This window comes from Lactuca serriola, chromosome 2 (assembly GCF_051521515.1).
Source record: "Lactuca serriola cultivar US96UC23 chromosome 2, Lser_US96UC23_V15, whole genome shotgun sequence".
NCBI classification, from domain to species: domain Eukaryota; kingdom Viridiplantae; phylum Streptophyta; class Magnoliopsida; order Asterales; family Asteraceae; genus Lactuca; species Lactuca serriola.
In genome coordinates, this window is record NC_136409.1 from 50529622 (window position 1) to 50545636 (window position 16015).

Here is a 16015-nt window from a genome sequence, read left to right on the forward strand (position 1 = left end):
TTGCGTTCCACCGTACTTTCACGATCGGGATGCGACTTTGCTTAGTACGCTTCACCTCCCTGTCCATGATTTCGATTGGTTCTTCAACGAACAAGAGATTCTTATTGATTTCGATTTCTTCAAGAGGAATGATAAGGGTTTCATCTGATAGGCACTTCTTCAGATTAGAGACATGAAACACGGGGTGTACACCGTTTAGCTCTGCGGGTAGTTGCAGTCTGTAGGCTACCGGACCTATTCGGGCGACGATTTCGAAAGGTCCAATGTATCGCGGGTTCAGCTTTCCCCGTTTTCCGAAACGTATAACCCCTTTCCAGGGTGGGACTTTCAACAGTACTCGATCGCCGACCTGAAATTCTAAGGGATTTCGCCGTTTGTCGGTGTAGCTCTTTTGTCGGTCACGCGATGCTTGCAATCGAGCTCTGATTTGAACGATCTTTTCCGTGGTTTCGCGAATGATCTCCGGTCCCGTTAGTGCCTTGTCCGACGTATGTGTTCTTGCTAGCTGGGTATCACCTACTTCAGCCCAACATAACAGTGATCTACATTTACGCCCGTATAGTGCTTCGAAAGGAGCCACCTTGATGCTCGAATGATAACTGTTGTTATATGAGAACTCGATCAAAGGTAGGTGGGTATCCCAAGACTTCCCAAAGTCTATCACACATGCACGAAGCATGTCTTCAAACATTTGAATGGTTCGCTCACATTGGCCGTCCGTTTGTGGGTGATACGCGGTGCTCATGTCGAGATGAGTTCCCATTGCCTTGTGGAGTGATTGCCAAAAGCGCGATGTGAACCTACTGTCCCTATCCGAGATAATAGATTTTGGCACTCCATGGAGTCTCACGATTTCTCGTAGGTACAAACGCGTCAATCTCTCCATCTTGTAGGATTCCTTGATTGGCAGGAAATGGGCAGATTTTGTCAGTCGGTCGATTATTACCCATATGGTGTCCAGTCCGTTCGACGTCTTGGGTAGCTTGGTCACGAAATCCGTAGAAATCCCCTCCCATTTCCACTCAGGGATTGCCGGTTGCTGTAACAATCCTGAGGGTTTCTGGTATTCCACCTTTACTTTGGCGCACGTAAGGCACTTACTAACGTAGGTCGCGATTTCCGCCTTCATGTTAGGCCACCAATAGTGTTGTTTAATATCCAAATACATCTTGTCTGAACCGGGATGAATGGAGTATCGTGTCTTGTGGGCTTCCTTCATAACGGCCTCCCTAAATCCCCCGATTTTTGGGACCCAAATACGGTTCATGAAGTAGTATACCCCATTCTCCCTTGCTTCTAGGTTCTTCTCCATCCCGCGCAATGCCTCGCTAGCTCTATTTTCCGTTTTCATAGCCTCCGACTGGACTGATGCAATTTGAGTGGCCAGATGAGATTGAATGGTTATCGAGAGAGTTTTCGTACGACGATTAGAGTACTCCTTCCGACTTAATGCATCAGCTACCACGTTGGCCTTGCCTGGGTGGTACTTGATCTCACATTCGTAGTCGTTTAGCAATTCCACCCATCTTCGTTGTCTCATGTTCAGCTCCTTCTGGTTCAAGATGTGCTGGAGACTCTTGTGGTCCGTGAAGATGGTGCACTTTGTACCGTACAGGTAGTGCCTCCAAATTTTCAGAGTGAAGACCACGGCTCCCAATTCTAGGTCATGGGTCGTGTAGTTTACTTCGTGCGACTTTAGTTGGCGGGACGCGTATGCTATCACTCTTCCACGTTACATGAGAACGCAACCTAAGCCCTGATTCGACGCGTCACAGTAGACTACAAAATCTTCCGTTCCTTTAGGTAGAGATAGTACGGGAGCGCTACAGAGAGCTTGCTTCAAGGTTCGAAACGCAATCTCTTGTTTGTCTGTCCATTTGAATGGTACGCCCTTTTGCGTAAGTGAGGTAAGCGGCTTGGCGATCTTAGAGAAGTTATAGTAGCCTGCTAGGCCTAAGAACTAACGAATTTATGTGGGCGTCGTCGGGGTTGCCCATCCTTCCACAGCTTTGACCTTAGAGGGATCCACATGAATTCCATCTTGGCTAACTACGTGGCCTAGGAAGTTCACATTCCGGAGCCAGAACTCACACTTGGAGAGTTTGGCGTAAAGCTTTTCCGATCGTAGAGTTTCTAGGACTTGTCGGAGATGTTGGCCATGCTCTTCTTTGCTTCGAGAATAGACGAGGATGTCATCGATAAACACAATGACGAAGTTGTCAAAAAACGGTCGGCAGATTCGATTCATTAGGTCCATAAATGCGGCAGGTGCATTTGTTAGACCGAAGGGCATTACGACGAATTCATAATGTCTGTAGCAGGTTCGGAAAGCGGTTTTAGGAATATCCTCTTCCCGGACTTTGAGTTGATGGTATCCGGACCGTAGATCTATTTTAGAAAAATAACTAGCTCCTTGGAGCTGGTCGAATAGATCATCGATTCGCGGGAGTGAGTAGCGGTTTTTAACAGTGAGTTTATTTAACTCTCTGTAATCGATGCACATTCTGAAAGATCCGTCCTTCTTTTTGACAAAGAGCACTGGAACTCCCCATGGCGAGTAGCTAGGTCGGATAAATCCCTTGTCCAGAAGCTCACTGAGTTGGCTGGACAATTCCTGCATTTCAACAGGAGCCAACCGATAGGGTGATTTAGCGAGAGGAGTTGCTCCTGGAATGAGGTCGATTCGAAACTCAACCTGTCTCTCTAGGGGTACTCCCGGAAGATCTTCAGGAAACATGTCTGGAAATTCACACGCTACCGGAATATCTTGGATGTTAGTTCCTTCCTTGGCCTTATCCACTATGTGAGCCAAGAACGCCAAGTTGTTCTTTCGTAGATGTTTTTGTGCCTTGATGCACGAGATGAGACGAAGATTCATGCTGGGTTTGTCCCCGTAAATTACTAGGGTTTCGTGATTTGGGAGACGAAGGCGAACGACCTTCTCGTGGCACATAATCTCAGCATGGTGGGGGCTTAACCAATCCATGCCGATGATCGCATCGAAACTCCTAATTGATACTGGCATTAGGTCTATTCGAAAGACGTGTTGGTTAAGGGTTAGGGTACATCCGATGTAGATTTCCCCAGTGGATTCGGTTTTCCCATTGGCGATTTCCACCGTATAGGTTTCATTTAGCTTTTGGGGTTGTTGTTTTAACAAATGTTTAAACTTCTTGCTTACGAAACTTCGCTCCGCTCCGGTGTCAAATAAGATGCATGCATAAGTGTGGTTTATGAGAAACGTACCGGTCACAACTACGGGGTCCTGAACTGCCTCACCCTGACCCATAGTCAGCATCCTTCCTGCTCCTCTGTTTCCTGAATTGTTGTTGTTAGGGAAATCTTGGCGGAAATGCCCCGTCCTTCCACACCTGAAGCAGGTGTGGCTAGGCCCTGCATTATGGCCGCCGGCATTGGTGTTGTTGTTATTGCGGTGGTTGTGTTGTTGTTGTTGTTGTGGTTGTTTCCCTGATTTTGATTCTGGGGAGGATAAGTCCTGCAGTATCTTGCAGTGTGTCCCCTTCGGTTGCAACTGGTGCAATGGAATTCCCTGCATTCGCCGTGATGATGGAGACCGCACTTATTACATTTGGGAAGATTACCAGAATAGGGTCTTGAAGCATTTGAAGCGGCTGAGGCTGGAGCATGTGGTGTGGCTGGAACCGGTGCGGTGATAGCGTTAACTGCCACTGTCTGCTGCTTTTTAGAGGTCTCGGGGCCCTGACGTCCCTTCCTCTTGTTGTTCTTCCCTTTCTTGCCATCACCCTCACTTTTCTTCTCAGCCTCCACTGGCTTCTCGCCCTTCTTGTTGTTATGATCATACAGCCTCTTCGCCAATCTCTTCGCACTGTCAAACGTTTCAAGGTTCGCAGCTATCACATTCCCTTGAATGGGTGATGTCAGTCCCCAGATGAATCGTTCAATCTTCTTTCCTTCCGAGGTGATCATACCCAGGCACAACAGAGATAGTTCACTAAATCTCGATATGTAAGCATCGATGTTCGCATTATGCACAGTGAGGTTCCATAGCTCTTGCTCCATCTTCTGTATTTTGCCTCGTGGGCAGTATTCAGCCATTAACATTTCTTTCATCTCTGTCCACGGCATAGAGTTGGCTACAGGGAGCGTCATGGCTTCCACGTGTCCGTTCCACCAAGTGAGTGCTTGGTCCACAAAAGTGCAGGCCGCGAACTTCACCTTCATCTGCTCGGGGCATTCGCATATCTCGAATACCGACTCCACCTTTTCAATCCATCACTTCAGAGTGATCACCCCTCCAGTGCCATTGAAAGTTCGTGGTTTAGCGTTTGTGAAGTCCTTGTAGGTACATGTTTTGGTAGATCCTTGGTTCATCCCATTGTTCGAACTTCCTGCCCCTTGCCCGTTGCCTCCTCCATTATTCCCCTGATGGAGTTGTGCCATAGCTGCGGTGACCGCAGCAGACAGGGCTGCCTGGAATGCAGTGGAGTCAACCTCAGGTGGAGTTGGTCCTGGGTTTCCACGAGTAGGTCGGAGAGGCATCTTTCTGTCACGAAACGGAAAGATGTTGAGTGTATGTGGTTTCTATGAGGTTGTGATCCTACTAACTAGGTGCATGGTACGAATTTAGGCATTACTACCATTGGACATACAATCATAACATCTCAACACATAACAATTTGTAATATCATAGCAAAGCACACAAAAGTTCATTAATATTATCCGCATTTAATACAAGAAAATTTTGCTCGTAAGAGCATACATAAGTGACGCTATTTCGACAGCATAACGGCTCTATGAGTAGTGTAGTCACTTAAACATGGAGTCGGAGTACATAGCATAGTTCCTAACGACCTACTAAGACAAGTCTATCCCTCCTACTAAGACAAGTCTATCCCTAACCGTGATGAGCTGCATCCGGAGGTGGTGCCGAGGATGTGGATGCTCCCTGAAGACGAGCCACCAAGCGTTCTACGTCCTGAAGTCGAGACTCCCACCTTACCTGCCTCATGTGAAACTCCCGAAGGACGTCACGCGTCTCCTGTTCCGCACGCTCGACCCTAGTCCACAGCTGGCGTACCTGATCAGCAGTGCCCTGAGCAAGGTCGCCGGTGTAGGGCTCGGTCGGCCGGTCCTCCGTCCCTCAGGTCAAAGAACTCACGTGACATGCCAAACGGGGGTCGCTGTCCCTGATGTCTGCTCCATCTCCAAAGATCAATGCCCCAAGGAGGGGTAGGACCAGTGGGGCCCACACGATAAGCAGGCACCATGATCGGGTAAGGGGGGTTGATGACCTCGGACTCCGCGTCCGAATCACCCCCTTCGCTGTCATCGAGCTCCTCTTCGAAATTCTCTTCGTCTTCTTCGGGTTCGGCAGGCTCGCCCTCGACTTCTGCCTCCGGTTCCCCGTCAGATTCCTCTTCGGGGTCTTCCTCAGGTTCTTCTTCAGGTTCTTCCTCAGGCTCCTCCTCCTCTAGCTATCCGTTGTTTCCCTGATTAGGGAAATAGGGGTCTCCAGGGTGATGAAAACCAGCCATGCTGTCTGCGCGAGTATGTAAATATGCTAATATTATTCCTAAGGCGCCACGACTATTGCATAAGCTAAACAGGCATTCTCTTTTTGGTGCTAAAAGGGTATAGTTTTAGGTTCCCTAGCTATCCCGATATCATCAGGACGTGTGTTAGTTTTACTTTGGAGAGAATGTAGTTGATCAGGCTACATCCACTCCTTGGTACCACTAAGAACAGTTCCGAATTAACCGAGATACTAGCATTATTGTGTTTGGTTCGGCGTTATGTTCTTATTCCTAATGCAAGCAAGGGTGTTTTATTTACTTGTTTTGTTCAGAGTTATGTTAGTCCCTCTTTTTGGTTTATAGTTGCATATCAATGTGTGGCTAGACATGCTAGTTCACTATAAACAAGGCTGGTACCAACCTGTCACACCCCCGAACCAGACGGCGGAAACGTCCGAGGGCTGTCGTGACTTAATTGAATATCATAACATTGAATATATATGAAACATAACAATATTCGTCACCATGCATTAATATAGTACAACCGATAAAGTTTACATGAAGTACATTGTTTAAACATTACATTCCCAAAAATAAATTGTTTGATTCGTTAATAAGTAAACTGCAAGCCATCACTGAGTACATTTTCCTTTGATTCACTGGTTACCTGAGAATACAAGTATTTTGAAAAACGTCAACATGTGAAATGTTGGTGAGTTCATAAGCGGTGTTTGAAAAGCAATGTTTTGTATCGTTTTGAAAACCACCGAAAATCCGATATTTTCTGAAAAGAGCTTTTGAAAACATTTGTGAAGATCCATAAGTATGCTTGTTTGTTTCTATAGTTAAAAAAATGTTCATCAAAATTGTGTACATTTTGAAACTGTATGTATTGAAAAACCCTAGGAAAACCCGATGTTTTCCTAATTCTTTGAATTCCATGAAGTTAAAATAAAACCATTGTAGCGCGTGAAGTCATTAATTCCAGGCGACGTCGGATTATTTTTGCACATGATTAATTGCTATAAACAAGCGTTACACAAACAACCAGTTTATAACTATACTAACGATCCCGTAGGCGTCGTCCGTACTAATCACGTTATCCAACCTCCCTGACTTCGAGTAATCCCACATCCGAAGAGAAAGAGGACACAAAGACCCCGATGACTCCATTAACCGGTTGGGGATAAAAAAAGGTACGAGGGGCCCTTGACCCGCCTCGCATGAAATACCGACTTTACTAGCAATACCATAGGACCCTTGGGGACCAATAGTATAAAAGCCATTGAAAGTCCTTTTACGCGGTGTTAGATCATGTAAGACCCAACAACTCGTAAGGTAGAAGTCTTCGGGCCTTAAGATCAGGTCATTAGGCTAGCTAGGCCCAACAAACAAGATTTTACACTTTGGGGCCCAAAGATGGTGCGTAGATGTCTGTGCACTCTCACGTGTGTATTGAATTCCCCAAATGTTACTTGTATGAATCGAGGTATCGTCGCATTAGTAGTTTCGGATTTTTATTGGTTCGAGACCGAACCAATTCGTTTAACAACGATTTTTGGTATTGTTGTGAATTGTATTTTGTTGGTAGTCGCGGTGCCAATATTTGATCAAGTTGCGTGTATTGAATTAGCCTTGAAAGTTTTCTGTTTTCAGCCCCTCATTGTTTGTAAAATTTACTTTTTCAACCCTCTAATTAAATAACTTTCCGGTTTGGTCCTTAAATCATTTTTCTAGACATTTTAACACCAAAAATTATTGAAATTAATATTTTTCAGCATATTTTTCATTGAAAACAGTTTAAGTCCCTGAAAATACAGTTTTCTCGGTTATAACCCCTCTTTTTCGCAGTTTTTACAATTTTGGCCCAAATTGGAAAATTTTTGCAACTTTGGTCCTTTTTAAATTTGAAAAGCATTTTAAACCTTTGAAAAGTACTTGGAACACTAGTAGTCCACTGTTTTACAGAAAAACACAATTTTGGCCCTCAAAAACAGAAAATTTCGCATAATGGGCCCTATTGGGCCGAAATTGTCATTTTTAGCCCATTAAGCATGAAATTTTTATTTTTAATCCTCCAAATGAGTATATTTCCAGAAAATATTTTATTGAAACTGTTTTGACACTCCTCATCCATCATAATTCGTGATATGTCATTTTGGGCCCTTTAACTTTATATTTTTAACATTTTATGTCCAAAAATTGAGTTTTTAGCCCAAATAAAATGTTATTAAGCCATTTAGCTATTTTTCTTGGAACACTTGGTATGTAGAAATATATTTGATGCTAGTATCATTTAACATAAAGTATATCTCGATTTTTAGGGGTTAATGGCTAGATCCAACATTATAAACACACAAAAACACCCACATAAGCATAGAATCATACAAGGCATACAAAACACATATAGATCTACACTTTCACTTGTATTCCCCCCCCCCCCCCCAAAAAAAACTCATAAAACAGAAAATAGGGGGTATGAAGCTCACCTTAGGGTGTGATTTCGGTTTTTGAAGAAAAGATGGAAGAAAACTTTGTGATTTTTGGCCTTAGCACCCTTTTCTTGAAGATCTCGAGTTTGATGTGCTTCTAGGATGTAAGATCACGATTTTGGCATGAATTAGGAAAAGATTTTGATGACAAAAAGAATCTAAGTCATAGATCCAAGCATAATCTTACCTTAGATGAAGAATTTGTGGAAATATCCTCTTGAAAGCTTCCTAAATTTCGAGATCTTTGAGTGGAGAGGGAGGAAGTGTTCTTGAGTGTTCTTGAGAGAGTTTGTGAGGTGTGTGTGTGTGTTTGCAATGGCCGAGAGTGAGGGAGAGAGAGGGAGAAATAGACCCTTGAGGTGATATGCATGGAGATATGGAATAAGTTGCATGGATATCCAAAAGACAATAATGAGGTGTCAATTACAAGTCAACTCTCTTCATCTCTCCTTGGGTTTGGGCCTTGGGCCGAGAGTTTTGAAGGGAAAAGGAAAAATTTGGGCTTTTTGCCCCTAAGACCAATATTAGAGTTTGTTTGGGTGAGTTTTAACCTAAAAGAGATATAACATGATTTTTACATTTTGTTGGACTATTTTAGGTTATTCATGGATCAAAGCTTTTAATTCATTTCATTCTAGGCCCAATATGGCCCAAAATGTTAAAATAAATGATTGTGGGTCCAATTAGAGCCCAATTAGGGTTCTAAGCCCATGATAGTCAAATTGGAAGCTTATTGGTCCATTTGGGCCCAATAAGGAAGTCCTAGTCCAAAGTGGACCTAAACAAGAACTTCTAGGGTTTCCAATTGTTTGATGACTATTTGTAGCACTTGTATGATGTATTTGATTGAAGTTTTTGATGTCATAATAGTAGGTGTCACACATGCTCTTAAGTTTTTGATTCACATTAACTTGAGTGTATAGATTACATGACACAAAATTTCCAGTTGTGACACGAGCAAACTATTCAAACGCTTGAAGACATGCTCCAAGCCTATGTGATTAATTTTGGCAAAGCATGGGATACCCACTTTCCCTTAATCGAGTTCTCGTACAACAACAGTTATCACACGAACATTAAGGTGGCTCCTTTCAAAGCTTTGTATGGCCGGAAATATAGATCACCTCTTTGATGGGCTGAGGTGGGAGACACTCAGCTGGCATGAGGGCAAACACCGAACAACATTCTTACATGACCTGAGATCATTCGAGAAATAATAGAGAAAATAGTTCAAATCAGGGCACGACTCCAAGCATCACGAGACCGACAAAAGAGTTATACTGATAATAGGCGAAAGCCTTTGGAATTCCAAGTAGGTGATCGCGTACTACTGAAAGTCTCTCCCTGGAAGGGGATGGTACAATTCGGAAGGTGGGGCAAGCTAAACCCACGATACATCGGGCCATTCGAGATCCTTGCCCGGATTGGTCCAGTGGCCTACATACTACAACTACCCTTAGAACTTAGCAACGTACATCTCGTATTCCACGTGTACAATCTGAAAAAGTGCCTATTAGATGAAACCCTCATTGTTCTCTTGGATGAGATCGAGGTGAATGAGAATCTTCTGTTCGTCAAAGAACCAGTTGAAATAATGGACAGGGAAGTGAAGCGTACAAAACAAAGTTGCATGTTGATTGTGAAGGTTCGATGGAATGCAAAGCGCGGACCGAAATTCACATGGTAATGCGAAGATCAAATGATGCAAAAGTACCCTCACCTGTGACATCCCCAAAATCTCGGCCAGAAAAGACCGATTTCATTTATGCTTTTTAAATAATTTCAGAGTAAATCCTTTTGATATAAAAGAGTTGCGGAATTTGTTCCCAAAACAAAACATGATAAAATAATATTTATCAAAGCATTTCATCAAGAGATGCATTTTCATTATATAATCAAAACTCGGGATGTCATGTTTCGATACAGACCATAAAGCATAAACGATAACATTACAAGTCATTCAACAAATATATACATATACATACTTGTAAACAAAACAACTTGATGATTCAACCATCTTATGCCCTTGCGCCACTTCCTGTAATACAAATAAAACTGAGTGGGTCAGGCTTGGGAGCCTGGTGAGCATATAGGGTTTTCAACCCACAATAAATAAATTATATTTAATTTCACCAACCAATCACTATCTCGATTACCCATTCCCGTTATCCTCACTTTACGTCCCTAAAATAACATCTATCTCAAGGGACATAATCTAGGATTTTCATTGGGACGGACATTACTGCTAAGGGGTTTCCTCAACAATAGATATCCTAAAGGCAACCATGAGGGGGATAGAGTACACCGGTGAACACATCGTTCACAACACCTACAGGTTATGAACCTGCTAGCGTTCCACAAGACTGTCTAGAAAGAGTCCGTGGTCGTTATCCATACTCCGCTGAATAACTAGATCAACAACAACAACAACATCGAGCCCTCTCATCTGTTTATTACACACCAACTATCTACCCATGTTCTACCCAACATATTAGTAGATAAAAATATATATTTTCATACATAGTTTAAAACCTGTATATCATTTTCATTCAATACATATTCCACATAACAGATGAGGCACACCCACATAACACGTATTTCATAGAAAGTAAATCAGATCTATGAGATAGCAGAGAATGAATATACATTCACACTTATAACAACAAAATTATACACATAAACAACAATATGCTTAATACACTCAAACCATACGTGTATTATTATCGTGTTTATGAAAGGTAGTATACACTCACTTGATCAGAAGACGATTAGACAACACTACGGCTTGTAGAAGTAGTAATCCTCAGCAGATCTGGAAGATCTCTACAAAAATCGAACTTCTTGCGGGCAGAGCTTCGGCTCGGAAATCGCACCTCTCGGGATCTTCGGGATCTCGGGACTTGCTTCGGGGCTCGAGAATATTACCGGGGCTTCGGGGTACTTCTAGCACGCAAATCGAGGTAAAAAGGGAGAGAGAAGAGAGAAAATAGCAAAAGAACTCGGCTGCCCTCGCATCCTATTTATAGGAGGCTGGAGCCTCGGAGTACGCGGGGCGTACTCGTCCGAAATTGTCATGGCGTTCGTCATCCGAAGAACTCGAGTGCGAAGGTCGTCATGCTTCGCTGTACGCGGGGCGTACAGCAGTACGCTGGGCGTACTTCGGATATGCCCGGTGACTCCCCTTCGGATAATACCGAGTTTAATAATTAAATTTAATTATTAATTATTTAGTAAACTTCAGAAATTCATATCTTCTTCATACGAACTCCGTTTTCGACGTTCTTTATATCCACGCGTAGGTGAGACTACGCTCTACAACTTTCGTTTAGATGTAACAGCCCAGAATTTCAGGTATTGCTTTAAAACTATTTTTGGGGGCATTTTAGGAAGGGACACGGCGAGTTGGAGCTAGACTCGCCGAGTAGGACCGCAGACTTGGTCGCGGGTTCGCGACTGGACTCGACGAGTCCAGATATGGACTCGGCGAGTCGACGCTGTTCAGCAGAAACCCTAGCCGTTTGGTTTTGGATCGTATATAACGCCTCTTAGGCCGTCATTGTCCGTCTGTTGGTCGATTGAGAAGAACCCTAATCGTTGTAGACGTCTAGAGCAGGAGAGAAAGCTATTGGAACTTGGAGGAACTTGTTAGGCAAGAAGAAGAAGAGTTTGGCCAAAGGAATATCAAGGAGGATCGAGTCCTGAGGTTTGGGGACACAGAGAGTGCGTTTTCAGGTAACACTCGGACCATTTCTGTTATTTTGATGTGTATACGAATCTAGGGTTTATGAAGCCCATTTAGTGATTAGGTGGGTTATTATGTTATTACCCAGACGTTTATACCCCAGTAATAGGATGTTTAGAAGTCTAGAAAGCCCCATGATTGTATATCTCGGGACCATACGTATTTCAGGAAGCAGTTTCTCGTCTGCATGGCATGGACTCGCCGAGTCCAATGATCAGACTCGGCGAGTCCAGAAAGCAGATCACTATGGACTGTGTCATCGTGGGCATGGACTGGTTGAGCCGATTCGGCGCTGTCATCGACTGTGAGCGCCAGTTGGTGACTATACTAGACCATGGTGGGGGAGTTCTTTCGGTGTACGGCGAGGGTACCCGTTCGGGATCAGCTTTTTGTTCGGCCGCTAGGGCGAGGCAGTGTCTACAGCAGGGCTGTAAGGGTTTTGTGGCGTATGTGATGGATACGCGGGAGGTTTCCGAGAGACCGAAATCAGTTGAGGAGGTTCCTGTCGTGCGCGAGTTTTCAGATGTTTTCCCCGAGGAGTTGCCGGGAGTACCTCCTGTGAGGCAAGTAGAGTTTGGTATCGATCTAGTTCCGGGGGCCGCGCCTATTGCTAAAGTGCCTTATCGTCTTGCACCTCCAGAGATGCAAGAGTTGTCCTCGCAGCTCCAGGAGTTGCTGGGGAAGGGATTCATTCGGCCGAGCAGCTCGCCATGGGGAGCACCTATTCTGTTCGTCAAGAAGAAGGATGGTTCACACCGGATGTGCATTGATTACCGGGAGTTGAACAAGTTAACGGTCAAGAACCGTTACCCGTTGCCGAGGATCGATGATTTATTCGATCAGTTGCAGGGAGCATCTTGGTTTTCCAAGATCGATCTGAGGTCAGGGTACCATCAGGTGAGAGTGCGGGATGGGGATGTCCAGAAGACAGCATTTAGGACGCGATATGGGCATTATGAGTTTGTGGTGATGCCTTTCGGGCTCACCAATGCCCCGGCTGTGTTCATGGATCTCATGAATAGGGTATGCAGACCGATGTTGGATCGGTCAGTGATTGTATTTATCGACGACATTCTGGTGTATTCTAGATCTAGAGAGCAGCATGAGGAGCATTTGAGGGAGGTCCTCGAGGTATTGAGGTCGGAGAAGCTTTATGCAAAGTTCTCCAAATGTGACTTCTGGCTGCGGGAGGTCCAATTTCTAGGACATGTTGTCAATCAGAAAGGGATATTGGTCGATCCGGCCAAGGTTGAGGCGGTAATGAGTTGGGAGGTGCCGAAGTCACCTTCTGAGATCAGGAGCTTCCTTGGGTTGGCAGGGTATTATCGGAGATTCATCAAGGATTTCTCCAAGATCGCAGTGCCACTCACCAGATTGACCCGGAAGGGTGTTGCATTCTCATGGGGGCCCGAGCAGCAGACCTCCTTTGAGACACTTCGCCAGAGGTTGTGCGAAGCCCCGGTATTAGCCCTCCCAGAAGGGATGGAAGATTTTGTGGTATATTGCGACGCATCGATTTCGGGACTGGGGGCAGTGTTGATGCAGAGGGGTCATGTGATAGCGTATGCATCGAGGCAGCTGAAGCCTCATGAGGCGAGATATCCCACGCATGATTTAGAGTTGGGGGCGGTAGTGTTCGCTCTCAAGATTTGGCGTCACTACCTGTATGGGGTTCGATGTACGATATACACGGACCACAAGAGCTTGAAATATTTGATGGATCAGCCCAACCTAAATATGCGTCAGAGGAGGTGGTTGGATGTGGTCAAGGATTATGATTGTGAGATCCTGTACCACCCAGGCAAGGCTAATGTGGTAGCCGACGCATTGAGCCGCAGGGTGGAGAGCACACCATTGCGAGAGGTATGCTTGAGACTGACTGTGATGACTCCAGTATTGGATGCTATTCGTGGGGCACAGGCAGAGGCTGTGCGACCAGAAATGCAGAAGAAAGAGCGGGTTGTGGGGTTAATTTCAGAGTTCGTTAAGGATGGGCGAGGGCTTATGACGTTTCAGGGTCGGATCTGGGTACCGTTCGTGGGCAGTACGCGTATTACCTTGATGGAAGAGGCTCATAGATCGAAATTCTCGATCCATCCCGGTGCTACAAAGATGTATTTGGATTTGAGGAAGGAGTATTGGTGGCCCTGTATGAAGAGGGACGTGGCATGGTTCGTTGAGAGGTGCTTGACCTGCCGTAGGGTGAAGGCCGAGCACCAGAGACCGCATGGCAAGTTACAACCATTGGAGATTCCCGAGTGGAAGTGGGAACAGATCACTATGGATTTCATCACCAAATTGCCGAGGACTGTCAGGGGAGTTGATGCAATTTGGGTGATTGTGGATAGGTTGACGAAGAGTGCACACTTCCTTGCCATCAGTGAGAGTTCTTCAGCGGAGAAATTGGCGGAGATATATGTGAGATAGGTGGTATCTCGGCATGGGGTACCGATTTCGATTGTTTCAGACCGTGATGTGCGTTTCACTTCCAGGTTCTGGAAGAAATTTCATGAGGAGCTGGGTACTAAATTGCATTTTAGTACCGCATACCATCCCCAGACAGACGGTCAGAGCGAGCGGACGATTCAGACATTGGAAGACATGCTTAGAGCGTGTGTGTTAGACTTCGGGGGTAGCTAGGATGCGCATTTACCCTTGGCTGAGTTTTCCTACAACAACAGCCATCATTCGAGCATTGGTATGCCACCTTTTGAGTTGTTGTATGGTAGGAGGTGTCGGACTCCCATTTACTGGGGAGAGGTGGGACAGAGAGTGATGGGCAGTACAGAGATCGTACTCCAGACGACAGAGCAGATTCAGCAGGTTAGGCAGAGGTTATTGACCGCTCAGAGCCGACAGAAGAGTTATGCGGACAGACGCCGGTCCGAGCTTGAATTCCAGGTTGGCGACTTCGTTCTCCTGAAGGTTTCTCCTTGGAAAGGAGTGATCCGGTTCAGGAAGAGGGGCAAGTTGGGACCCCGGTTCATAGGCCCATTTCGGGTAATTGCAAGAGTAGGTCGGGTAGCTTATCGGCTAGAGTTGCCAGCAGAGTTGGGACAGATTCACAATACCTTTCACGTATCACAGTTGAGGAAGTGCATAGCCGATGAATCGGCGGTGGTTCCGTTAGAGGATATTCAGGTGGATGCGAGTCTGAATTACGCCGAGAGGCCAGTAGCTATCAGGGATCGGAAGATCAAGGTTCTGCGAAACAAGGAGGTACCTCTGGTGTTGGTTCAGTGGCAACACCGGAAGGGATCGGATATGACTTGGGAGCCGGAACGTGAGATGCAGGAGCAACATCCAGAGTTATTCGCAGAGTGAGACTTCGAGGGCGAAGTCTAGTTCTAGTGGGGGAGAGTTGTAACAGCCCAGAATTTCAGGTATTGCTTTAAAACTATTTTTGGGGGCATTTTAGGAAGGGACTCGGCGAGTTGGAGCCAGACTCGCCGAGTAGGACCGCAGACTTGGTCGCGGGTTCGCGACTGGACTCGACGAGTCCAAATATGGACTCGGCGAGTCGACGCTGTTCAGCAGAAACCCTAGCCGTTTGGTTTTGGATCGTATATAACGCCTCTTAGGCCGTCATTGTCCGTCTTTTGGTCGATTGAGAAGAACCCTAATCGTTGTAGACGTCTAGAGCAGGAGAGAAAGCTATTGGAACTTGGAGGAACTTGTTAGGAAAGAAGAAGAAGAGTTTGGCCAAAGGAATATCAAGGAGGATCGAGTCCTGAGGTTTGGGGACACAGAGAGTGCGTTTTCAGGTAACACTCGGACCATTTCTGTTATTTTGATGTGTATACGAATCTAGGGTTTATGAAGCCGATTTAGTGATTAGGTGGGTTATTATGTTATTACCCAGACGTTTATACCCCAGTAATAGGATGTTTAGAAGTCCAGAAAGCCCCATGATTGTATATCTCGGGACCATACGTATTTCAGGAAGCAGTTGCTCGTCTGCATGGCATGGACTCGCCGAGTCCAATGATCAGACTCGGCGAGTAGCTTGAAGATTTACTGGGACTCGCCGAGTTGTTCTTCAGACTCGGCGAGTAGCTTGAAGATTCACTGGGACTCGTCGAGTTGTTCTTCAGACTCGGCGAGTGGAGTCGGGGTGGCCCCGCGATTCTTCCATGTGGATCTCGTCGAGTCAAGGGGGATACTCGACGAGTAGATAGGGAATCCCAGAGAGTTGGAGGACGTCTAGACTCGCCGAGTCGCCATGGTACTCGCCGAGTCCGGTCGAGTTGACCGTTGACCGTTGACCAGAGTTGACCTAAGTCTGA